The sequence below is a fragment of the Natator depressus genome, chromosome 11, assembly GCF_965152275.1.
Source record: "Natator depressus isolate rNatDep1 chromosome 11, rNatDep2.hap1, whole genome shotgun sequence".
Classification (NCBI taxonomy): Eukaryota; Metazoa; Chordata; order Testudines; family Cheloniidae; genus Natator; species Natator depressus.
The window spans coordinates 50,402,141-50,427,145 of NC_134244.1; the positions used below are offsets into that span (position 1 = coordinate 50,402,141).

Sequence of the window (25,005 nt, forward strand, 5' to 3'; positions counted from 1 at the left end):
AACCTCTCTGAATCTGACAAACTACTTAAATTTCTAACAGAAGAATCTAAGCTTTTTAATTGATGGTGATATACAAAGGTATGCCTATAGCACTAAAAAGAAAACTTACATTTTACACAAGAAAAGAGAAAAAATCCTTCCTCTGCCTGCACAATTTTGTTTTTTACTTTAGATATCTCTATTGTATCTATTGTGTCTTAGTTTAGTTAAGAATTAAATGGCTAGTGAAGTCATTGTATGTAGTCTAACCTAGTTAAACAAATATTAAAAATAATGTTTCTGTAGGTCTGAAGTTCTGCCATCCATATCTTATGATCTCTCTGTGTTTCGCTCTCCTTTTCTCTTGAAACCTGTCCATCCATTGCTACTTTTCTTCTTCTATTTGAAACATGCCAGGAGATTTCTTGCATTTCACTTGGTCTGTTGTATGGCCTTCACTAGCCATTTCAAAATTCATACCATCCAATTTTTATCATCTAGCTATACAGTGGCTTCCCTTGATAATTCACGTTGACAACACCTGTTCACCATATGAATCCAATAGCAAATATAATGCATCCTCTTTCTTTTACCATCTTCATGAAGTGCATGCTCTTCACCACTTGTATCATTTTCACCCACATGCTCATAGTTAGTGCCTTACCCGCTTACTTCTAAAGCGGGGTGGGCAAACTTTTTGGCCCGAGAGCCACATCTGGGAATAGAAATTGTATGGTGGGCCATGAATGCTCAAAAAATTGGGGTTGGGTGTGGGAGGGGTGAGAGCTCTGGTTGGGGGTGCAGGCTCCGGGGTGAGGCCAGAAATAAGGAGTTCAAGGTGCAGGAGAGGGCTCTGGGCTGGGGCTTAACAATCTGTCCCAATTTGTATTTAGCTCAGACTCTCTGCTTCTTCTCCCGTACCCGAAGAAGAGCCTTGTTTAGCTCTATATAGGGCTTGTCTACACTACAAAATTAGGTCCACTTAATTTAGATCAATCTACAGCCAACACAGTAATTCAATCAGCTGTTGGTGTCCAGGCTACTCTCCTTCTGCTGGTGGAGTGCATCCTCACCAGGAGCGCTTGCACCAACTGAAGTGGGGCACTGTGGAGCACGGACAGCTGAGTGTGGGGCACTGACAGCCACTCGGGGCTCCCAGCGGAGCTCCCCATCTGCCCAGGGGTAACAGCCTCAGCTGTGAGCCCCACCTGGGCTCAATTTCATAGCACAGAGCCAACCAACATAAGCTGCCTTATGTCGACCTATCTCTGTAGTGTAGACCAAACCTAAGGCTTGTACCTGCCACCAACAAAAGTTGGTACAATAAAAAATTAGACCTCATCTGCCTCATCTCTTTCATACCATTATATTGTGTCAAGTGACATATTAGTGATACAGATCCAGGAAGACAGACCAAGTCTCTTCTGCAGGTCCTTATGTTTCCTTCTTGAACACTAGGCTATCTTCTCTGGGCTCACTGTTTCATTGATTCTGTTCTCCAATTCCACAGTGTTCAGTTTACCCATCAATGTCCAGTCTCTTAAAGTAGTTCTCTTAGGATATGCTGACCTTAGCAATGATTGCTTTTGTGGGACAGTCAGATGAAAACAGCTGCACGTCCATAAGCAGCTTTCATCAGAGGATCTCAAAATCCTAACAAACACTTAACACCTTTGTATGACAGTATTCTTTCCATTTTACTGCTGGTGAAACTGAGGCATAAAGAGGTTAAACCCAAAATTCTTGAGTAGCCACAGAATATGAGTGTCTCAGTGATTAGGCATCCAGTTAGACACATCTAGGGCCTGATTTTAGCAGAAAACAGTGGGAGGGCAGATGCTGATGTTTTTAGCTTTATCAATGCTGGCTGAAGGTTAAGAGGCTGTTGTGCCCTCAGTTACATGCCCTAATGAAGGTAAAATCAAGCCATAGGAGTCTTAAGTAGGGCACCCAGTTTCAATGGGTTAAAGCTGTTTAAAAAGTGGGTCCGGGTGACTTTCCCAATGTTGTGCAGCAAATCAATGTCAGAACCATGTCTTCTAAAAAGTCGACCACAATGCTTTCTCTCCTGGACAGCTTCAAAATTCCGTAGGATGAAAATCCTTGGATACCTATGACTTATTTTTCTGTTGTGTTCTATATGTTCTATATGTTTCAGTTGTAACTATTTACTCTTTTACTGAGCAAATGAATACTCAGTACATATTCATGTGCAGATGGCAGGGGCTGATCTCTAGACCTTGCCAATGCTTTGCAGTTGAAAAAGTGTCAATGAAGATAATTGTCCAGCTGTAATAATGAAGCCATTTTTCATAAACAGTTGTATTGATTCAGCAACTTACACATTTTGACATCACATTTATGCGTCTTCAGTTTATATAACAGCAGTAATTATCATTTTAAAGGTAGTTAAATAACCTAATGTGTAATTAAGATCTTAAATAACATACATTTTGGGAGCTTTATGAGATTTCTTTGCTACTTTGGGACCAGATTCTAATCCAGTACACCAATGCAAAGATGGAGGAACTTGCACTGACATCAGTTACTCCAAAGGCACGTGCAGCTGGATATCAGAATCTGTTCTTTTTATCTGTATTGCCTTAAAGGTTATTTTGGAACCAACACTTCAGTTATTTTGAGGCTGTTATAATCTGATGAGATAAATTCTTCAATTGCTAAATACCTCGTGACAAAAAACAATAAACACAGTATTAGGGCACTAAAAGTGATTTAACATTCAGAGCCCTTTTCCTCTAGGCAGAGTCAGGTACAGGGAAAGTGTAATTTCCAGTAATTTAAAGATCATATCGAAATTTTAGGGCATTATTTATTGAGACTACAACACAGTGCCTGTAGTTTATATTTTCTGGGATAAAAATTCTACTTTTGTTGGTTTATTCACATTAGTGCAAACACGAGCCCATCACAGATGATAAGTAACTGTGCTTCTCAAATTCTTCATTTATTCATATAATTAGGGTCATTACATTCACTCACATTATCAGATGTAAGCCTGCCTCATATAAAGTTATCCTATAATATTTTATTAGTTTTATCAGTATCAGCTCACTGAGAAAAAAGTAACCCTGTCATTAATACTGTGGCCCAAACTGAATAAATGAGTTGTCACAAAATGTTTGAGTTTGAAACAAATCTTCTATTCAAATGAAGGTAAAGTTACCATCAACAGCATGTGGAAAGCTGTCTTACCTTGGGCAAGTCACTGCAGCCAATTTTTAAAGAGTGGCCAGAGATAATGTATTGAGTGCCTTTTTTTTTTTTTTTTTTAGTGTTCAGTTTTTTGTTGCCAAGACCTCAGGACTGATTTCCAGAATATTGACTTCAACCATATTTCTGGGTGTCCTGTGCTTTTAAATATGAGGCCAAAGGTGTCTGAAATTGGACACCCAAAATCAGTGGCTTATTTTGAAAACAGATTCACCCACCCTGTCTCTCTGTGTCTCATTTCTGTATCTGAAAATGGGAATATTTTTCTATCTCATGGGAGAGTTGTGAGGATAAATCCATTATTGTCTGAGGTGCTTAGAAAGGCCTGTGAATAGATGGATATTTGGACACACAATTCTGGCATTAATTCACCTGTTATGTCCCAAATGATCTTTATTATGCACAAAACAATTTGGACACCAGTCAGGTTAAGTACAGGATTCATTAGATTGAATGGGTGTGTTGCTGCACTGCCCCAGTATGGGGCTCTGGCTAAATGCCACAGTTTTTAGCACCATAGGTTAGTCAGTTTAGCAATTTGGAAAATCGTTCAATACTCAACCATGTCTGCAGGATGAGCAAAAATGAAACTGTAATTTCTGAAGGGGATAATCCATTATTACATTTCTCTGAGGTTTGGGAAATACTGAACTGACAGATGTGCCCACTCGAAAATGAATGATCTCTCTTCTCTAGCAAGTAAAATGTGTCTGTCTATGCCCCTGCCTTCTCTCCACCTTCTCCAGCTCTATTTCTAGCCTTGTTTCTTTCTCTTTGGGCAAAATTTTACCAGTATGCTTTGTCTGTGTTGCCACAGCAGTTGGATGGATGAATCGGGCTCAGTATACTTAAGGTTGTTCACCTTGTATTTATTTCTGCCTTTTGATAATGATACTTCATATAGGGTTGTGCTTCATGTAAAAGTTTAATGTTCTGTGGAATGTTTCTATGGTGATGTAAATATAATCTACAATAAAAACACTTTGTTAAATTTGGAAGGCCACTTTACACAGAAGCAAAATTTAACTTCCCTTTCCTACATTCAAACCTCCCTCCCCCTGCAGTGCAGAGGGCCCCATAGGAAGGGATCCTGTGTAGCTCAACTGTGGAAGGGTAGGACAGGATTAGAAGGGGTTGAATTGGGAGATGCATATCTCCTGTGTGATGAAGAATTCAGATTGGTGACATCTCTGTACTCACAAGTAGAGCCCTACAAATCTGTGGTATTCACTTTATATCCACAGATATCCACAGACCATGTTTGCGGATCAGATGCAGATACAAATTTTGTATCCACACGGGGCTCTACGCACAAGCATGCCAGTAGCGGGCTATGCTGGATGACCACTGCTAAATTAGAAACAAAAGCATTATCCCAGAGGATTTTCCCACTCCCTTTCTAATGCACTCATCTATCAAAAACACCAGTTCTAGTCCTGATGGTTCACAGGATATTAGACTTTAAACCTGTCCTTTGGCCAGGTCTTTGGCCCAGGCAATACAATATAATTCAGGAGAGAAAGAAGAAAATGTTTGGGAGGCAGTTTGATTGTTGTTGGAGAGCATTAGAAATAGTCCCACGAGGATGGCGCAATAGAAATAGTCCCACATGAATAAAATTGCAGGAGAGGCAGTTAAAAACAAACAAACAGATAAATGCAATTTATCACATTGTTTAGCAATTTCCCACAGGATACTGTTATCATGTGTGATACTAGCATATACAGAATACTGCATAATATATACATTTTCTTTCATACTGAGAGTAATATATCTCAGCGCCTTTCTTTTTTGTTGCTTTAATGATCAGTTTTACCTTGTGCCTGTGACCTCGGTAAGGCTGCTATGATCTGTTTAAATCAACTTAATTTGTTAAAGTGTTTTTGGGGTGTTGGCTGTATAGAATTATATATATAGATGGGTCCTTTTAAAGTGTGCACATTGATTAAAAAGATTCTGGCAGTCAAATACTGTTTCTGTTGTTTGTTTCTTCATACCTCAGATGCCAAAGGATTTCTCATTCTTAGCACTAAGCATTAGTCATCACAGATAACTATTTTAACATCTCTTTACCTTGTTTCTATAGTGCCTGCTAGAAAATACGCTGGAGGTAATTTTTTAGCTGTTTTCTGGCCACAATTTCTATATGTGTAACCATTTGTTTCTATAAATCAGCATTTATAAGGACAAATAATTGCTTGCCTCTCCACCTAATTTGCTTAGACAAAGCCAATTTATGAATCAAAAGGTGGATTTGGGATGTGTAACTCAGGTTGTGCACATAAAAATAGGGTTAGCTGGGTATTTGGGTACAATCTGTGTGCCATCACTACTTGAATTGTGTACTCTTTGGGTTGGGGACTATCTTTTCATTGTGTATCTACTGTCTCATAGAATACAGCCCTGGCTGGGATACTACCATAATACAATTCCTTCTCTTTGTCAATATCTTGAAAAAAGTTTTGGCTAATGAAAGAGACATATTGGAGTGGAAGTGCTGTACTCTGCCATGGTACTGGCATTTATTCCTGGGTGGTGAAATTATATGTTCATTTCTGTCATTTTACCTTCCTCAGACGTTACCTTTCAAAATACCTGTCAATTGTTTGATACCAAAAGCTACTGTTCTTTTTCTGGTTTTAGTCAGTGTTCACCTTGGCTCATATATCATTTTCATCTAGAGATCTTAAAGCATTTTACAAAGGAAGGTCAGAGTCATTATCCCCTTTATGCAGATGAGAAAAGTGAAGTGTAGAGAGGCGAAATGAGCTGCCCATGGTTTTAGAGCAAGGAACAGAACTCAGGTCTTCTGAGTGCCATTCAGTGCCCTACCCGCTAAACCTAGCTGAACTATCAATATTTAGGCCTTGTTCTTTCCTGTGTATATAGACTTTATTGCTCTACATTCCTACAGTTTGTAAATAATGCTTGTTGGATCATCTGTAGGACTGTTTGTTTTGTTGTTTCAGGCGGGAACTTTTAAATGAAACAAGTAGACAAGCAAACTCCAGAGACGATGTCAGCATCAACAGGCAAACAACAAGTGAATAAAATCTGGTTCGGGGGTGTTGGTTGGTCTGCGTGTGCCACTGTGGCTGATCCTCACATACACATTACTGTGCCAGCTAACAGTTCTTACACACATCAGTGCAACAGAATAATCTCACAGGGTGTGGTCTAGACAGGGAATCCAAATGGTTTTAATACTCTAGTAAAAAGGCCAGTGATAGGGGAGAAACTTATTTTAACTCTCAGGGCAGGGCAACGCTGCTGTCAACTCCAAGCATTCCAAAGTCACAAGGCAGGCCCCTCCAAAATTGAGATTGACTTAAAAATCATGAGATTTTTAAAAACCATATCTTTTGCGTTATTTGTATTTGCTTTCTGGTTTCTGGGTCTTCAGGTGCATTCAGGTAATGTTTTCAGACTTTTCTCCCCAGTCATGAGAAGGAAGTCAACTTTATTTTTCTTTTAAATGAAAGTTGAGATTCTCACATAATCAATGCCTGCAAGCTGGGATGTTTAGAAAACACCTAAAATTATGTAATTCACAATTAAATTGCAACAGCTGGGATCACTGAAACTGGCAACTAGGAATTTCTTTCCAGTGTCTCATGCCTTCCCAAAGAAGAATCAGCAATCTTCTCTTGAAGGGGGAAATCCAGGCTGAGAAACCACTGTAGAATCCAGAAGGAAAATATTCCAAATGTAAAAAGCTTTTGAATGTTCCACTTCATGTGTCTGGTAGCAATAAATTCATTGGGGGGAGTAAGTTAGATTTTGCACACAACCAAAAAAACAAAACAAAAAACAGATTTCACTCCAACCAGTCTATTTCTCCCCCATTTTTTCCCTCGGCCCAATTTCAAATATCAATTAGACTTTTGGTATGGTGTCTTTCTATGTGGGGAAAGTCATCTACCTATTCTTTCTGTTTTGTGGGTATCAAAGGCCTCCAAAATTTCCTGTTGCCAAGAGGGATTAAAATTATGTTGTATTTCAAGTTTTTTCCCTTCTTAAGAATTAACTCTTACAGCTTGGTATTTCCCAACACTGATTGACAGATTAAGGACACATCTGTGTGAGAAGGGGAAAACTAACTCTTATTCTTTCCCATAATGTTGCTTCTCATAAAGAAGACATCCACTGCTCTGATCAGACCATTCCTCTATGTCATAATGTTATTGATAATATTAATAGTTGCCATGCCTGTAATTATACATAATCTACAATGCTATTAGCAATCTTTCTATAGTCTGCCTCATTTCAACTTTGTAAGTGTTCTCTTGGGTTTGCAGTGTGCTGCAATTGTCCAGGGGGGAACAGTGAAATCCACTGGAAAATGAAAATACAAGCTGTGAAATGACCAGGTCTAGCCTGCCAGCTATATCCTATCCAGACCTGTGGATTATGAAAAATAAAAGTTACAGGTGACTGTGCTTGTACATCTGTTTATTCCAAAACTCTAGACTATTTGTGCATCTGATTTAAGGAAAAATAGACATACAAGGAAGAGAAGAGGACTAATTAATAAAAACAGAATTGTTATACAGGTGAGTCACATCATGCACTCATTTAACTTACGTGAATTCAACTACGTGTGCTCGGCAAAAAAAACAAAAAAAACCAACCTGTAAATAGTGTGGGCGATTCCACCCACCATTCCACTCAATGAGCGTTAGTGAGCATGAGATGGGAGATATGAAACTTCTGTTCCCTCAGTCAGTCTCAGTTTCCGCGTGCCACTCATAGTGTGAGCATCTCGCCGCACTGAGTGTGATTCTAGTGGCCCCTAAACGCAAGCCAACTACTTCATCTGGTGCTCAGCCGAAGAAACATGGATATGTTCCAATACTGGAGGAAAAACTGGCTGTGTTGGACTTATTGAGAGACGGTATGTCGGTCTCCAACGTGGCGCGTAAATATGGCCGCAACAAATCTAGCATCCATGCCATCAAGATTTGAGAGAGAGAAATTGAAGAATTAACTGAGAGCCATAGAGAAACATTGACTGTCGGAGAGGTAGAGGAACGGATAAAATCGTCTACAGAGGACGAAGATGATGATGACGAACAGGAAGAGCCAGCAAGTTGGAATCTTCATAAATTTGCTGAAGTGTTCCAAGCAGCGAAACACTTGAATGATTTAATTTCTGAATACGATCCCTCTATGGAACAAAGCCTCAAAATCACACATAGTATTACGGACAATTTGAGACCATATCAAGAAATGTTTGAGCCGCTCAAGAGACAACAGCGACAGTTGCTGATCACCATGTTTTTCAAGGAAAAACAACCAGCAGCAGATGAGGCTACGCAATCCACTTCTCAAGTTGAATCAGAGCCAACCACTTCGTCTATGACTCGCTCTCCATCACCCAAGCTCTCCGTCACCTCCGTTTCCTGGATCGACATCAAGCCCTGATGACCCCCTGTAATTACCCCCCTGTAATTATCCCCGTAATTAAAAATACATTACTGTAAAATTATATTTTGCATATGTATTCTTTATTATATACTGTACATTACTCTATGCATTATACATTTATACATATTACTGTACAGGGTTGTATAGTATACACACAACCATGTATAGTATACTGTACTTTGTGGGCGATTTAAGGAATTTTCAGGGGTAATTTTGATTATACGTGATTTTTGCTTTACGCCCTGACTTTAGAACCTAACCCCCACATAAGATACGACTCCACTGTAAATGTCTCACTTAAAAAGAAATCCAAATTCACTAAGTGAAGTCAAAAGCAAGTGTCAGCTCACTGCATAGAGTGCTCATGTGGTGTAGTTGTTGCTTTGATTTATGCCATACATTATCGGGAATTTTTTTTAGATATCCTGTAGTTGTTAGTCTCAGTTTTTATTTCTAGTAATAACCATTGTCCTCCCTATGTGACCAACAAGTCAAAAGGGGAAATTTGTAACCAACTTGGATTCCTAGATTCATTTTAAAGAAAATGAGTTTTTACATGTCTTCCACTTACTACCTATAGCACTAAAGATGCTGCCAGACTAAATGCTAAATGGTAGCAATTCAGGTGTAGAGCAGCAATTTTATCAAAGCTGGATGCTGAATAGCTGGCTTCTTGTGCCACTTGTGGTGTTAGTAATATTTTCAGCTCTCTTCTGGTATAGGGAGTATTGTGCTTTTATTTCTGAAAACTGACCAAAGTCAGAAGACTACTCTTCTGAGAGGTGTCTTAATTAATGTTCTGCTCATTGAACGGTACTGGGGAGAAGACATTGACCTGGTTTGGTGTATTTTGATGAAAAGATCATTCTGTCACTGTTCAGCGAGAGCACCTTAAAGAAGCATCCTTTTTTCAAGTTTTGTCCAGAGAATATAAATCAATATTGCCTACTTGTTTTTCAACATAAAGAAATTTCCTTGAATTCATAGACGCACAATGTTGGGGGACCAAAGACAAAGTTTTGTGCAATACCAGTGACTTCAGTGGGGATGAACAAAGGTAACTGAGGATAGAATTTGGACCTACCTGTAAATTTTGATTTTTCAGGTGTGCTGGGAGTCCGAAGATCTAGGTTCTCTTCCCAGCTTTGTTATTGGCTCACTGGCTGACTTGACTTAACCATTTTTGTGCATCAGTTTATTCATATGTAAATAAAAATGATAATGCTATATAGTTAGATATGAGAATGATAGACCCTAAAAGAATAGTAATTCTGTTATATCTGCTAGTTGGAGCATTTAAACTATTTCCAGCAAACCAGAAAAGGAGAAAGGTGTTAAAATAAGAAGAATGAAATTACGGGGGCTAATGGTGAGTGTTACTTTTTGGGGACATAAACTGGAGTGGCAATAGGGTAGCAGAAATGAGGGGGGTGGAGTTGCAAAGGGATTGCAAGAGTAGGGAGTGATGTGTGTTTGTGGGCATGGAGTGGGGCAGAAATGAGGAAAGTTAAGGAGTGTGCAGAAGTAATTGATCAGTGGGAGTTTGGAGGAGGGTTGTTTGAAGCCAGTGATTGCATTACTGGACTCATGGCGGGGAGACTGTTGCCTCCCTCCAATTCTCAAACATTCAAAGAAAATGTTTAGTCTGCTCTGGTGAAGTAATCGAGGTTAGAACAACATTTGGATTGGGTGTGTTGTATGTGTCTACCAGATCAAGTATGGGTGTTTATCCAAGAGTTACTGAGAAGCAGAGTTCAAATGAATTGGAACCTTTGCTCTGAAATTATGTCAAGAATACTGTAGCTAGGGCGGATTTTGCAGTTTTGGCTGAAATGCTATATGTTTCCTCCTAAAATTGGCTCAGCTGATGGAAAACTAAAACTACCACAACATGTTTTAGTTATATTGGAGCTAGTCGGGGAGTAGAATGCTTGGGAAGGATTTTTACTGTCCTCCAGGGTTTCTTAGTCATTTTCATAGTGTGGGCACATGTTAATAAGCAGATTTGTCTTGTGGACATCTCCCTTCCTGTCTGTGATTGTACACACTGCCTTGCCTTTATTCGCAATCACCAAATACCATTACTCAAGTAATAGGAACATATTTAATGTATTTAGCAGTCTCTTAATGTGATTTAGCAGCTGGACAAGAGGAGAACCAGTCCTGTATGGCCAGCTACCATTCCACGGAGCACCAGCAAGTACTGCACAAACCACTAGTGATCCATGGATCACAGTCTGAGGATTGCTGCTGTGCCAACTTTCCGGTGTAAATAAGAATGTAGCAAAAGACAAAGAACCACAGCTCTTCTCTGATGCTGATTCTGCTTCATCTTCTTTCACATACTTCAAGCATTTAGGTCTGTTGCTGTAATGTCAGTGGCCTGTGTCTAATTTGTGTACCCGTTTAAGTTTCAAAAGCACTTAAGAGTTCTTTGGGATGAAATGTGATATATAACATGTTACTCTTGACATCTAAGTGACAGCGACTGTGAACAGTGCAGTGCAAATGAATTTTTGGCTTATAATTTGGCAGCAGCCAGCTATGTCAAATACTGTACTTGAGTTACTGTAAGAGATTTAGAACTGTAGCACAAACAGGGAAAGAGAGAGGAGTCACTGATCCAGTGGCTCCCAAATCCACTGCTCCCACCCTGTCCATGCCTGAGCTCTACAGTCACTACTGTGGTCTCTCAAGAAAGCTCTATGGAGAGAGGCTGCTCCCTGTCTCTACTCTTCCTGCATTGTGGAGCCTCCTGAACTATTATGTGGATTCCAAAAGTGTGTAGGGGGGAGCATGCATTATAGCTGATATCTTACCTTTATCTATACCGGAGCCTCCTTTTCATCCTTTATTGCACCCCTCTGCCTGCAGGAGAGGAATGGAAGCGTTGCTCTGTGGTTTAGTCCCTTTCACCCAGGGTTGGGAATTGATTTTTGAGACTGTTTAAACTTCCTAGTGCCTAACTTAACAAACTACCGGTATATTTGATTCAAGGTAAAGTCCTTACCACACCCTTCCAACAGGATTACTGACCTAATCTTCAGGTTAGGACCCCGACCCCAAAGTCCAGTAGCTGTTTCTTTTTGTCGTCTTAGGTGAAAAGAGGGAGATGGACCGGAAGAGAGATATCTTGGGGTGTTTGCCCTTCTCTTCTATAGTTCAGCCCCCCTCATAAAGTGCTATCCTGCTAAGCATAAGGGGACATGGAGTCTAGTAAAAAAGATGCTCTTTTCTTTTACCTGTGTGTGCTGAGGTGCAGATTTTCTTTGTCTCCTTTCTTTTCTCTCATTGTCTGAGGACTCTGTTTACAGCTGACATGCAAATTGAGGTAACCACACATCCCTTTGTATAACACCTCTTTGACCAGTTTTCCCTTAATTGGTGCTACATGAGTTTGAACATGTGCCTTTAACATTAGTCAGGGTGGATTTCATAACTTTACACACAAGATTGCTGCGTACATTTCCCAGGGATGTTATTGATCAGTGAGTTATTTGTTTTCAAATGGTACCTCACAAGGCATATTTTGTACACAGATTATTACAATACCAGGTAGGGTGTGAAAACAAGAGTGCATTCACTCACAGTGAGGTCAAGCTATGTTTGAACTACGTTTTAAAAACATATTCTAGCAATGGATTCTAAGCTCAGCTTCTGTTCTAATGCAAAAGAAACGATAAGCCTGAGGTGTGTTTTAAGTCCTGGTATTCAGAGGTGCTGAGCATCGGCAGCTGCTACTGCCTTCAAATAGAGTTGTAGGGGCTCTGCTCTGCAGGGCTAAGTTAGGCATCCTGAAGTTGAGGCACTCCAGATCAGTGGCCATTATCGGTCATTTTAGCCTTGGGAATCTACAACAATTTAGTCCTAAATGGTACAAATTTTGGAATAAAAGCACAATAAGTATACTGCTGTAAATAATTAAGTGTCCATGGTTGGAAAGGGTAGTTCTGCTAAAGTTGAACATAGGATACTGAACAATCAGTGCAGCAACATAGCATTTACTTATCAGGTTCAGGGCTGTCATAATGATTAAATGGAGGATTAAAACAACTCTTCATATTTTGTAGCTGCAGAACACATTATTTTAATAAATGCTGAAGGTCATTTATGTATATCTCAGTATTTCTGTGAAATCATGATGGAAACAAGTAAGATGGATGCACATGATATACACATAGTTAATAAAACTGGCATATAAGCAGCTTGGCAGTACAACAAGACATTCAAATTATTAAAATACTTCAGGCGCCACAACATAACACCATAGTGGATTCTGTACCTTTTAGAAAATTCTAACATAAAATGTGTTTCTGATCTACTATAACATTGTGTGTGCAGTTATTCTTTTACTTGTACTTAGAAAATAGCTCATTGGTACCAGAATTACTGTTTTATGGAAATTATTAAGGCTTACGGGTATAAAAGCAATGGAGAGAAAAAAGCAGAATATAGTAGGGCTGTCTATAACACTAGAAGGAAAGGAAGTCAACTTGTAACTGAGAGAAAATAAAATTGACAATGATTTTCAAGTGATCTACTCGGCTTTTTTTCTTTTGTTTTTTAACAAGACTAAGTAAAGAAAAGGGAGAAAGTATTGGTGCCCTTGTTTTCTGTTGCTAAAAAGCAGGCAAGGGAATTCTTGGAACGGTTTTACTGTACATATCAGCAGGTCTGAATGATGTGCATTGTAAGTTGCTAAGGGAATTAATTAGTTAATGAGCTTACTGAACCACTGGCAATTATTCTGAAATGTTATGGACAACTGCAAAAGCCTGCAAAAGAGAACATTTTTTGTTCAGTGCATATAACTTCAGCCTCTAGTAAAATAACTATTATGAGAGAATGTGTGAACACCTGGGGCTAAACCTGAAGTTTTTCCTTAATCTTTACTCAGGAAAACCCTTTGTGATTTCTTAGTTAGGAAAAAGGCGTGTGCCTAGTCTTCAGTGAAAATGCTCATTTGCTTAAAGTTAGGCACAAGCTGAAGTATCTTGCTGAATTAGGGCCATAGTGAGACGTCAGGGTTCGATCATGAGGAGTTAATAAAACTGATTAATAAATATCAAGTGAGGCATAGAATTCACTGTGATGGAGAAACATGGAAATCCATAGGAACAATAATAAACATCCAGTTATTGTAGATATGAGTTTGCAATGCAACATGGAGGTAAAGAGAAGGCCGAAGCATGATTTCATGGATTACAAAGGTAATTTTACAGCACTGATTAGATGACAACTTTATTATGCGCAGGTCTAGGTGTGACACATCAGGGTACAATTCAGACTAGTGAGCTGCTGTGTTACCCCTGTCCTGAAACCTTGGGTGCCTTACAATGCTTTGCTGAAGTACCTTCCATGTGGGCCGCTCACAGCAACCTGTCATCATGCAGTCCACACCCTGAGTATCTGTGCGCTATTGCAGCCACACTCGAGTTATACTCTGAATCTCACCGGTCTTGCTTATACTGCTGGGTGGCCCCAGCACATCCCAGATATTACCCAAGAAATGTTTGTCCTGTACTGCCCAGCACTCTCCTGGACAGGACAAATTATATTAAGTCAGTTATTTCTTTAATAGAAATAATATGCACACAACTTGTCACCCGGAATGGAGTTTCCCAGACACTTCAATTTAAACACACTGGATTAGATAAAACAATAAAACATGTTTATTTACTACAAAGAGATTTTAAGTGACTACAAGTAATGAGGCATAAAAGCAAGATACGGTTGTGCCTAATTTAACAAACTGTGTTAAATTCTAAACCAAGTTTTTCACCACATGTTTTCAGCAGTCTTACTGGCCAAACTTCTTAGGTCAGGACCCCTCCGTTAGTCCAGTGACCGCTTCCTTTGTTTCTTTGGGTCCAGTGAATTGATGGGCGGGGGGAAGGGGTGACTTGGGATGTCTGTCCCTTCTTTTTATAATCCTGTCTCTACTTTGAGAACCATTTCCAGCTGAGAGCAAGGCTACAGGCAGTCTGTGTGGAAAGGAACTCATGCTATTTCTTTGCTAAGATGTTGATTTTTTTGGTCCCTGCCCCCTTTCCTGCCAAAGAATGGTCACTTCACAGGTAATGGGCATCAGGCTTGTTTACACCAGACTGGGGCGTCCGCTTACCCTTTGTCTCTGAGAAACTGGTTTGGCCACTCCCCAGGCTTCTCTGGAAAACACACTTTTATTCATGATCTCAGTTTATGTTTATAACTTAACATATAATGCTGCTATGTGAATGTTGCCATGATTTTATTGACCAGAACATTATGAGTTTTTAAATACCTCACAAGACATGCCTTGTATAAAAATCGTTACAGTGGTGTGTAGGGTGTGAACATCGGGGTATGTTCTGTCACTTTAGCATCTCACTGCCTGAAATATTTTGACAAATTGAGGGAACAGCAGCTGGTATAAAGAAAGGGTTGGAAGAATGACTTATCAGAAGAAGCTACAACAATCAAATGTGTCAATAAGGATAGAGGAAAGTGTTTGATGAGCATCCATAAATATCTCAAAGATTTACAATCTCATGGAGGGAGGAAAATTGTGTAGGATGGTGGAAAAACTGTCTCTGTCTCTTTGCCAGATTACACACTTGCCTGTTAAAATTAGCAAGGGTGGGAAAATACTCTGTGTGATTCGTCTACCAGAGATTCCTTCACCTGGGTCTATCAGAGAGAACTAGCTTGACCTTCCGATTGTGAAAGAGGTTGTGGAGCCATTCCTAAGATCACTGGGGATTTGTGCAGGATGTGGGATCCACAGGAACCCACTGCCAACCCTTACTTATGTTTGTTGGTACCTTACTCTGCAAATAGTCCCCTTGACTTTACATGGAGTTAAGATACTACTCATTGCAAGCAGGAATATCACAGTTTGGCCCATGACTATGATAGTCAGTTGTTCTGACCTTGAACTATCAAAATGTGCATTCTGTTTTAGGACAGTTGCTAGATTACTGTAGCTCCATGGCTAATGGAAACATTTAAGCTGAATATGATGGGTACAAAATTAATGACAGTGAGATTTGTTAGTAGTCTCCCAAGAGAAAGTGTGAAACCCCTGTTGCTAACGTACCTGTGTCCAATATAGTTTGAAACTATACTGGACACAGGTACGTTAGGGAATGCTCTTGTTGGAAACAATCCTGCATTGGTGGAGAGAAGAAAAGGAGTACTTGTGGCACCTTAGAGACTAACAAATTTATAGAGCATAAGCTTTCTTGAGCTACAGCTCACTTCATTGGATGCATACAGTGGAAAATATAGTGGGGAGATTTTATATACACAGAGAACATGAAACAATGGGTGTTACCATATAGACTGTAACAAGAGTGATCAGGAAAGATGAGCTATTACTAGCAGGAGAGCGGGGTGGGGAGAGACCTTTTATAGTGATAATCAAGGTGGGCCATTTCCAGCAGTTGACAAGAACAGTAGGGGGGGAAATAAACAAGGGGAAATAGTTTTACTTTGTGTAATGACCCAACCACTCCCAGTCTCTATTCAAGCCTAAGTTATTTGTATCCAGTTTGCAAATTAATTCCAATTCAGCAGTCTCTCCTTGGAGTCTGTTTTTGAAGTTTTTTTGTTGAAGAATTGCCACTTTTAGGTCTGTGGTGGACAGAAGACTCAGTAACCTAGCTGGTTTTTACCAAATTGTTTAATTACATGAAAAATAGGGACAGATGTAAAACTGCAATCCATAATTTACTACCTAGTAACACATAGACAATAAATGTGTATGACTTAGATTAGACACTTTAAAAATTGAACATACATTGATTCTCACACACATTCTATTCTCATCACGCTTTACAGATATAGGCCCTTATTCTGTTATGCTAAATCCCCTTTAAACCATTCTGACAGTGCGAATGCTTTTTTTTTCTCTCACCTTAAAGCCCCTTTATGCTTTGGTGTAACAAAATCAAGCCAACTTAATGTAGTCTAAGGGCTAGTATTATATGGTGTAATATATTTTGGATGGAATATTTAGGTGATAAAAGTTGACATATGTTCACAAGTTGCAGATGCAGTGCTATTCTGTTTTCTCTTGCCCATTATCTTCTGGTAAAGACTATATTTGATGTTTATGATTCTCTTCAAAGTGCAAGTTGTTTACTCAAAATGTCTTGACCATCTTTATTTTCTATTTTCAATGTTAATCTACAAAATCCTTTTTGTTGAATCTTTTGGAAATACTGTGTACTTCAGTCCTGAAGGCTTAAATGGATTTTGTATGGAACTAAGGCCAGAATATATTGTATCTGGAAATGACTGTGTTGTTGCCTATACTTCCACCCGTCTGGACTTCTAATCAACTTTTAAATGCCGAAGGATTTAGGGCCCAATTCTGCGTATGCTGTACATCGAACTCCCAGTGAAGCTAGTGTGAATGTTGGATGTGCAAGTAATGCATGATCAGACCCTTATTTTCTATAATGAACAGTCCTTTTGTTTATATGAGGGATTTGTGAACAAGGAAGCTACAGGAAAAAATATGTAGATTCAAACTTTCTTTTAAAAGCTGCAAGTCTGTAGCTTCTGGCATTTTTGTTTGATGATGGAGAATTCTAATGCTACAGAGGTCTATTAAAAATGTCTGGCATGAAATACATTTGATGACTTAAGCTATTTATATCAGTCTTTTTAAAATGAGAAAATAACCAGCATAATAAAAATAACTTCTGTGCTTCGTTACAACATTAGCTCTTACCTGACATTTGTCATTGTTTCTCTCTCCCTTCACAGTGCACTGAAAGCTCCAAAGCAGAAACTATACAAGTTGAAAGATGTTGACAAATGAGTGATATGCAAGCAAGTATCTGTTCTGCCCCTGGCCCAGAAATTTGAAAATACTAGGGTAAGCTTTGTATTTAGCTTTATTTCCTTTGCAAGACAACGGATTTCTGTAGTAAGTGTATAAGTCTGTTGGCTCACGTTAGGTGAAGTGACTTTGTCAGTCAACAGTTGAGGAGTAAAACAGATAATGCTTAATTGTTCCATTCAAATATAGATGAACTCTAATATCTACTAGTTCATTTTATGAGTTGATTGGTGACTTTGAAAGCAATGCTGATCACTTTTGCTAAACATTGGTCTCAACAACTTAAAGAAAATAACAAGTATAATAGAAAGCAATTCAAAACTCCATAAAGAGTAGTAAGAAGGCATTGAAATAATGTGTGAAATCCTGACTTCATTGAAGTCACTGGAAACCCTCCTCCTCCATGGACTTGAGTGGGGCCAGAATTTCACCCAGCGAGCCAAATTCTAGGTCCCACTATAACTGCTTTGTGCTGCTATTTGGCTTAATGTCACCTTTGCCTCCCCCTGAGCTCATGTAGCCCAGAATTAGATCCAGCATGTTCATATGTAAGTGTTTATTAAAATGTTATTTCTGTATTTTCAGTGCTATTGTGCGTGACGAGGTCAATAAGAAAATCACTAGGCTAAATCCTTCCTTTGGATGCAACTGTACAAGTGCCATTTAAGACAGAGAGCTGTGCATGAGTAGATGAGGGCTGTCTTTGCTCCACTGGTCCAATTCTACTTTAGCTGAAGTCAGTAGCAAAACTCCCCTTGATTTCAGTGGCAGGAGAGTCACGCACAATAGCACTGAAAATACAGAACTTAAATTTTAATAAATACTTACATATGAACATGCTGGATCTGATTCTGAGCTACATCAGCTCAGGGGGAGGCAAAGACGGCATTAAGACTGTCTTCCACCATAACAGAGGGATGACCGAAAAGAGTAGAGAGCTTCCTCAATGCCTCTTGCCATACTGGAAATAAAATGTTTAAGCTTCCTTAATGCGTTTGGGTTTGAACATTTGTTTAGAAGTTTCAAGAGACAATGTTGCGTATCACAGTCCCTGAAAGATAACCTAGAAATTACATTCTGCAATGAAACACTGTTGTTTTTATAACTTTTAATTTCAGTGGGTGAACTTTCAAATTTGGATACAAGGAGTTGTTCAAAAAACACCTGTTAGTTGGAAAGAAACAATAAATGTTAATGTACCATTATCTCTTAGATTGTACAAGCTGGCATTTTCTGTGATCCAACATTGTATAAGCGGCAGTGATAAAAGTTGTATACCTATTAGTCTGTTGCTTCAGGGTCAAGGAAAGAAACGTAAAATTAAAGAAATGGTGCTTGAAAATATGAACTTAGGAGATGGCTGAGGGCTAAATTGTGTTGACCCTATTCATGTATCAAATGATGATTTCCATTTTTTACTATGTGTTGAGCAAACCTCAAAATTTGTCTGAGGGCTGCTTATTGTAATGCGTTCCAGACAGTTGCCTTACCCAGAAAGATGTTATTGACCCTATCACAGAGAAGCCATCATGGCAGCAATCTGGAGCCATTGACTTTGAATGACTCTAAACTTTTGGCCTACCCTCATGGAACAGTGATTTTCTCACCTGGAGGGGGCTGGAGATTCCCAACTCGAGCATATGGCACAGAAGAGAGACCCTACTGAAGAACAGGATTCTGTGCTCTGCAGAGGGGTCCAAACATAGTCTCATGTAGGATGGTCTTACAGGAGAGGACAAGAGGGACTCTTACCAGCCTGAAATGCTGACAAACCTTGGACTCATGTAAGGAGTGATATCAAACTAGGGGGTGGGGAGCATTTCAGGACTTTCTATTATTTTCAAATATCTGAACCTCCAATTGCTTTTTAAAAAATAGGTCATGATGATTAAGAAATTCCTTTGCTAAGACTGTGTTCCTTATTTTCCTCACATATTGTCCCCAAAGAGGTTAACTAGAAGACCAGGATGCTCACTGCCTAGGTGGAGCTCTGGAGGATGGTGTGAAAGCTACTGGCTGTGTCAAGAGGTCTCACACAGTGATTCTGAGGTCTAGAGTGGCTGTGCATCAATGCCCTATATTCCAAAGATGGATCTCAGAGAAGAGGTCTGAGCCTGAGGGTATGTCCTATAGAGCCCCAAAGCTAGAAACAGTGACTCGACTTTACCCAGGCCAGTTTGGAGGCTTGTGAGACTCAGTATCTGGAACAACTTGCAACAGAGTGGTGACCATATAGTGGGGTTCTGGGGCACATTATAACTGTCCCTTTGACTTTCATAAGGCTTATCACATATGTAAAGAGGACAGGATTTGGCTTTGAACATATTAAATCAGCATAGGGAACTGCTTGAGAATAATTGTTCAATACTGACTGTAGGTTATAGTGTATTTGTTTTTGTTTTACACTAGGGGGATATGCTTTATGTAAATAAGATTTTTTTCTCATACTTCAAATTATAGTACATACAAACATATTCAGAGTTGATGCATCATAATTTCTTTGCGATAATCTCTGATCAGTGAGTGAAACAATGGAATAGCTAAAGGTAATAAACTCATCTCAACTCTTTCTCAGGCTCTGACAATCTAGAAGGATAATGCTGCATGTTGGTACTTTCCATTATCTGTGATAGAGTTTAAAAGAATGATTAAGATATGCTTATATTATAGGCTATTGTCATGCACATTGTTATAGTAACATTATGCATGGTATAAAAATTGGAAAAACTTAATGACAAATTATTTTAAAAGTGCTACAAATTCCTACAGAGACTATTGTATTATGTTTCCCTCTGATTTTCAAAATGATGGTGCTTAAATTGTCTGTAACATAATCTGTAGGCACATCCTGGCTGCTGTTAATATTTGTCAAAGCTATCTTTGATCAGCTGGTAAACCTCCTTAATTCTTTGACTGAGATTTCCCCTTATTGTCACTTTGCATCATACCACTTCAGTTATTCCTCCCCACAGTATCCTTAGTCCCAGAAATTTCTCCCCAGCTATATTCCTCCCACATTAAACCTCCCCAACCCAGTCCCTGCCCTCTGGGTTTTCAGCCTGCAGGCTTTCTGTGGATTACTACTTGAGACAGCAATCTCTATCCTCCTCTTTCCCTGCTACGCCTCCTTTGCCATACTTCCCTTACTTCTCCAGTAAGGCCCTGCATCTGACTGTGCCATTCTTCAGACAGGAAATCACTGATGGTTCACCAAGTGATGTTCTCTCTGGCAAATCACGGGTGAAAGTTTCCCCCGCAACATAACCCTTTCCCACGGACCCCAACTTCCCATTCAAAAGCAAACCCTGTAGGTGCAACCTCCTTCCCAACCCTACTACTTACATTTTCAGTCAACATCTTTCAGTCAACACCCCAGCATCTTCTGGGGTGACCTTCGTTGATTTTCCCTGTGTTGGAAGGTGTGGCGGGGGAGAATCACAGTCTTTGAGGGGGGAGGGGCTGCTGTTTGTGATGCACCTGCAGACACAGTCTGTCAGCATGGGTGGTGAGGAATATGAGAGAGAACTGACTTTGACAGGCTCACTCATCAGCCTCACCCACCCATAGTGGATAGTAAATTGGATATTTTCTAATTTTAAAAGAAAAACATGGATTAAGGCATCAAATGTCCATTCTAATAGGCTTTCAAATAGACCTTGTATCATGAAATGATCCAGTTTCTATTTGCCCTTGCTCTTTAGCCTTTGTCAAAGACTTTATATGTTGTTTTATTGAAGAGATGGGGCTAGAAGTCACTGCCTCCACTTACACCAGCCTTGCATTTGGCCCAGGAAACTATTGTCAAAATTCTTTGCTTACTTTGTCTTTTGATTTTAGTGTGAATTTATGGAAACAGCTTTGTACCGCATTAGGGGTCAGGAGTGCAGGCTCCGAGCAGCGCTTACCTCAAGCAGCTCCCGGAAGCAGCGGTATGTCGCCCATCTGGCTCCTATGTGGAGGTGCGGCCAGGCAACTCTGTGCGCCGCCCCTACAGCTCCCATTGGCCGTGGTTCCCGGCCAATGGGAGCTGCGGAGGCGACGCTGAGGGTGGAGGCAGCGTGTTGAGCCCCCTGCCTGCCCCTATGCATAGGAGCCAGATGGGTGACATGCTGCTACTTCCGGGAGCCACGTGGAGCCACAGCACGCACAGAGCGGGGCAAGCCCCCGACCCCACTCCCCGGCAGGAGCTCAATGGCCAGATTAAAATGTTTGACAGGCCAGATGCAGCTCCTGGGCCGTAGTTTGCCCACCCCTGCCTTAGAGGAAGGGGTTACAAGGCTTCACACAGCCCCTTCCTAAAGGCTGGGAGACGAGGCAGGTAGATGCAACGTTAGAGAAAAATGTAGTTAACGAGAATCTGTGATATCTAGAACTTTTTCTGCAAGTAGATTCATTTGGTGCTGAGAAGCCGCTTTACTTAAGATGATTAGGCACAAATTCCAATGTAGATTTTACTGATTTGTTATGGGTTTATGCAGTACTTAGACTTTGGGAATTTCAAGCCAGAGCTGTCGTCTCATTTTTCAAAAGTCTGTTTTTAAAATCCATCAACTTCTGCGTCCTCAAGGAAGGTTTGTTTTGTGGTGACTAGATGACAGAGTTTATAGAAAGGCACATTGAATTTATGTGTTGTTTTTTTTTAAATTATTATACATCTTGGAAAGAGAAGTGTAACTCGGTGTATGCGTGTGCATGTACAGGGGGCAGGGAGGCTCCTTCTTTCTTTACACCGAATAGCACCTTGTTCCACAAGTTGTCCCATTGAAGTCCTTGTTATTTAACATAAGTAAAGAGATTACAGTCTGGCTCTTTATAATGAAATGCATGTTTAAACTAGGGGTAACTAGTGCAATGTTTTATGACTGTATTTGTAATTAACTGACATTCAGAAATAGACAATAATTGCTGTAAGGGTCTATAATAATTCTGAAATGCTTAAAGTGTTGTAATTTCACATTGGCTACAGGGAGTTGTAATAGTTCAGTGGAAGGTCACAACTTTCCTGTTTTCTGCTGGAGAGATGTAAAATTTATTTTTACTGCTGTAATAGTATACTGTAGTTAACACTGTGGGGCTCTAGTACGCCTGATTGGTTTCAGCTGGAAAACACTATTGACTTTTCAGTGCCTCTCGTTTGGTTAATTTTAGCTACAGAACTCCTGCCTTTCTGGCACTTGATGTGCTCACTGACAGGTCATTATTCTAGCAGTGGACCCCTGAGGACAGGATCTAAAGGGGAAGGATTCCTGATGAAGGGCCATGCTTCAGCTAATGCACACATCACTTAAACAATGGTTGGCATGTACCAAAATCTACTGTAGTGGCGTCTGAGATGTTAGAAAACCGAGGGCTTGTCTTCTCTTACAGCGCTGCAATGGCATAGCTGCACCAATACAGCTGTGCTGCTGTAGTGTTCAGTGAAAACTTCACCTACACCGATGGAAGAGCTTCTCCCATTGGTGTAGGTACTCCACCTCCCTGAGAGGCAGTAGCTATGTCAGTGGGAGAAGCCCTCCCATTGACATAACACTATCTACACCAGCGGGGTCCCTTGAGGGTGTGCATTTTCCACACCCTGATTGATATAGTTATACTGACATAAGTTGGTAGTGTAGAAGACCAAGCCTGAAGTTGTGATACCATAAATCATTACTTACTCCAAATAAGTGGTCATTTTGTACTCCAGTAAGGGGTCACTGGGATTACTTGTGAGCTTGGGTATTCATGATAAGGCTCTGAATATCTCAAGAAAGATACAAAAGCATTTCAATTAAATGGAAAATCACACAAATAAATAAAGGACTTACAGGTCATGTTAGATTTGTATATATAAATACACAAAGTTAAGAAAGCCAAAGTTGTTGCCATAATATTTATTTGCTCACATTGCATGTAATGTAGGGTTTAATGACCTATTCAAATCAAAACACAAATATTATATATGTGCCATGAGAGTGTGTTAATGAACCTTGACTTTTTCATTTACTAATTTTGCATTTAATGTAACCTTAATGTTGCATTAACTTTGGTTATTTAAAGAAAACAGGATTAAAAATCATAATGAAATTTCCTGTACATAATGGCATTTAAATAGCCCCACAGGCTTTTTGAAATTGAGCTCTGCAGAGTTGCACTCACAGTTTTCCATTCTCCGCAATGGTCAGGAAGGGTGAATTAATACCTTTGCTGCTGTTCTTTGACTAAGCCATTTGACTGAACCCCAGCACTTCACCTAAATAAAATCATAAAAGGATCTTTTATATGGGTTAAATGAAATTCATCCTGTGAACAAGCTGTAAAAAAAGAGCCATATAGATTCCTAATGCAACCTTTTGAATACTTTTAAAAAGCTGAATGAGGGATAAATTTGGTCCAATGGATTTGTTTAGCTGTTCTAAATTAAAATTGAAATTAAACTGAGTAATTGACAGTCATTTATTCAGTAACTGGGTTAAAATAATTTAATAAAGAATGAATCAGTCTGGTACATACTGTCCAAATTAACTATTTTTTTTAAATGTAGGCGCATTTTAGTATGATTAAGCCAAAATGGTCATGAATGTGATAGATAATTAATGCATTAATTCATAACTCAATTGTTGGGTTATGATGCTTATGGTGTATTTTAATTAGTAATTGTTAATTGTAATTATTAACTATTTATGAAACAGCTTTCTTTACAAGAGTATAAAATTGCCCATACAGATTAATAATAACCTAATGTCAATAAAATATCCAAACTCTAATTGATAAGTAGAAATGGTAAATGTATTGCTTACAGACTTTTTGAGTAAAAAATTCAAAATCCATAGATGTTTAAGGCCAGAAGTGATCATTATGATCATTTAGTCTGACCTCCTGCATAACACAGGCCATGGAATTTCACCAAGTGATTCCTGCATCAAGCCCATAACATCTGATTCGAGCTAGAGCATATACTTTAGAAAGACATCCAATCTATTTAATGCAAGTGACAGAGAATCCACTATATACCTAGGTAAATATTTCCAATAGTTAATTATACCCTCGCTGTTAAAAATGTGCACCTATTTTGTAGCTGAGTGTTGACTTTCAGTGAGATTTAACCCAACTGGCTAAGTCACTTAGTGCTTCTTAAAATGTTACCCTTTAACCTTTCTGTGATGTTCTTTGCAAAACAAGTAGGTTGCAGTGCTGATGTCTTTTGGGATGATGCAGAAATAAGGCCGCAGTGTAGTAATTTTTTTTTTTAGGCTGAAGTTGCAGTACTTATAAGTCCAGAAGATTTGTAATAACTGATATCCTAAGTAATCATAAGGACTGGGGCACCCTTCCTGTGCCCTGGACACCCACGGGAGAGGAAGCTGGACTACACCAAGATATTACCTGCTACTGGTGTCACAGTGCCAAAGTGCTCTGTCACTACCCTTCCCTAAGTAACCAGTATACGGCTAATCACCTATATTTAGTACATTGTAGGTAGCATGCTACAAACATACAATACCTTTTTTTGGTTCCTGTGCCATGGGACTGAATTGGCTCCTCTACTTGCTTTCATT

At 39.5% G+C, this 25,005-nt stretch overlaps 1 protein-coding gene across 8 annotated transcripts in view; it reads left to right on the plus strand.

Annotated features, from left to right (window-relative positions):
* The window catches only part of GULP1 (GULP PTB domain containing engulfment adaptor 1), a 277,029-nt gene that overhangs the window by 68,057 nt on the left and 183,967 nt on the right, over positions 1 to 25,005 (plus strand). For all 8 annotated transcript variants that reach the window (XM_074967752.1, XM_074967757.1, XM_074967751.1 and 5 more), the window contains one exon: positions 17,392 to 17,503. The gene's annotated coding sequence lies outside the window, so the exon portion shown is untranslated. The remainder of the gene's footprint in view (positions 1 to 17,391; positions 17,504 to 25,005) is intronic.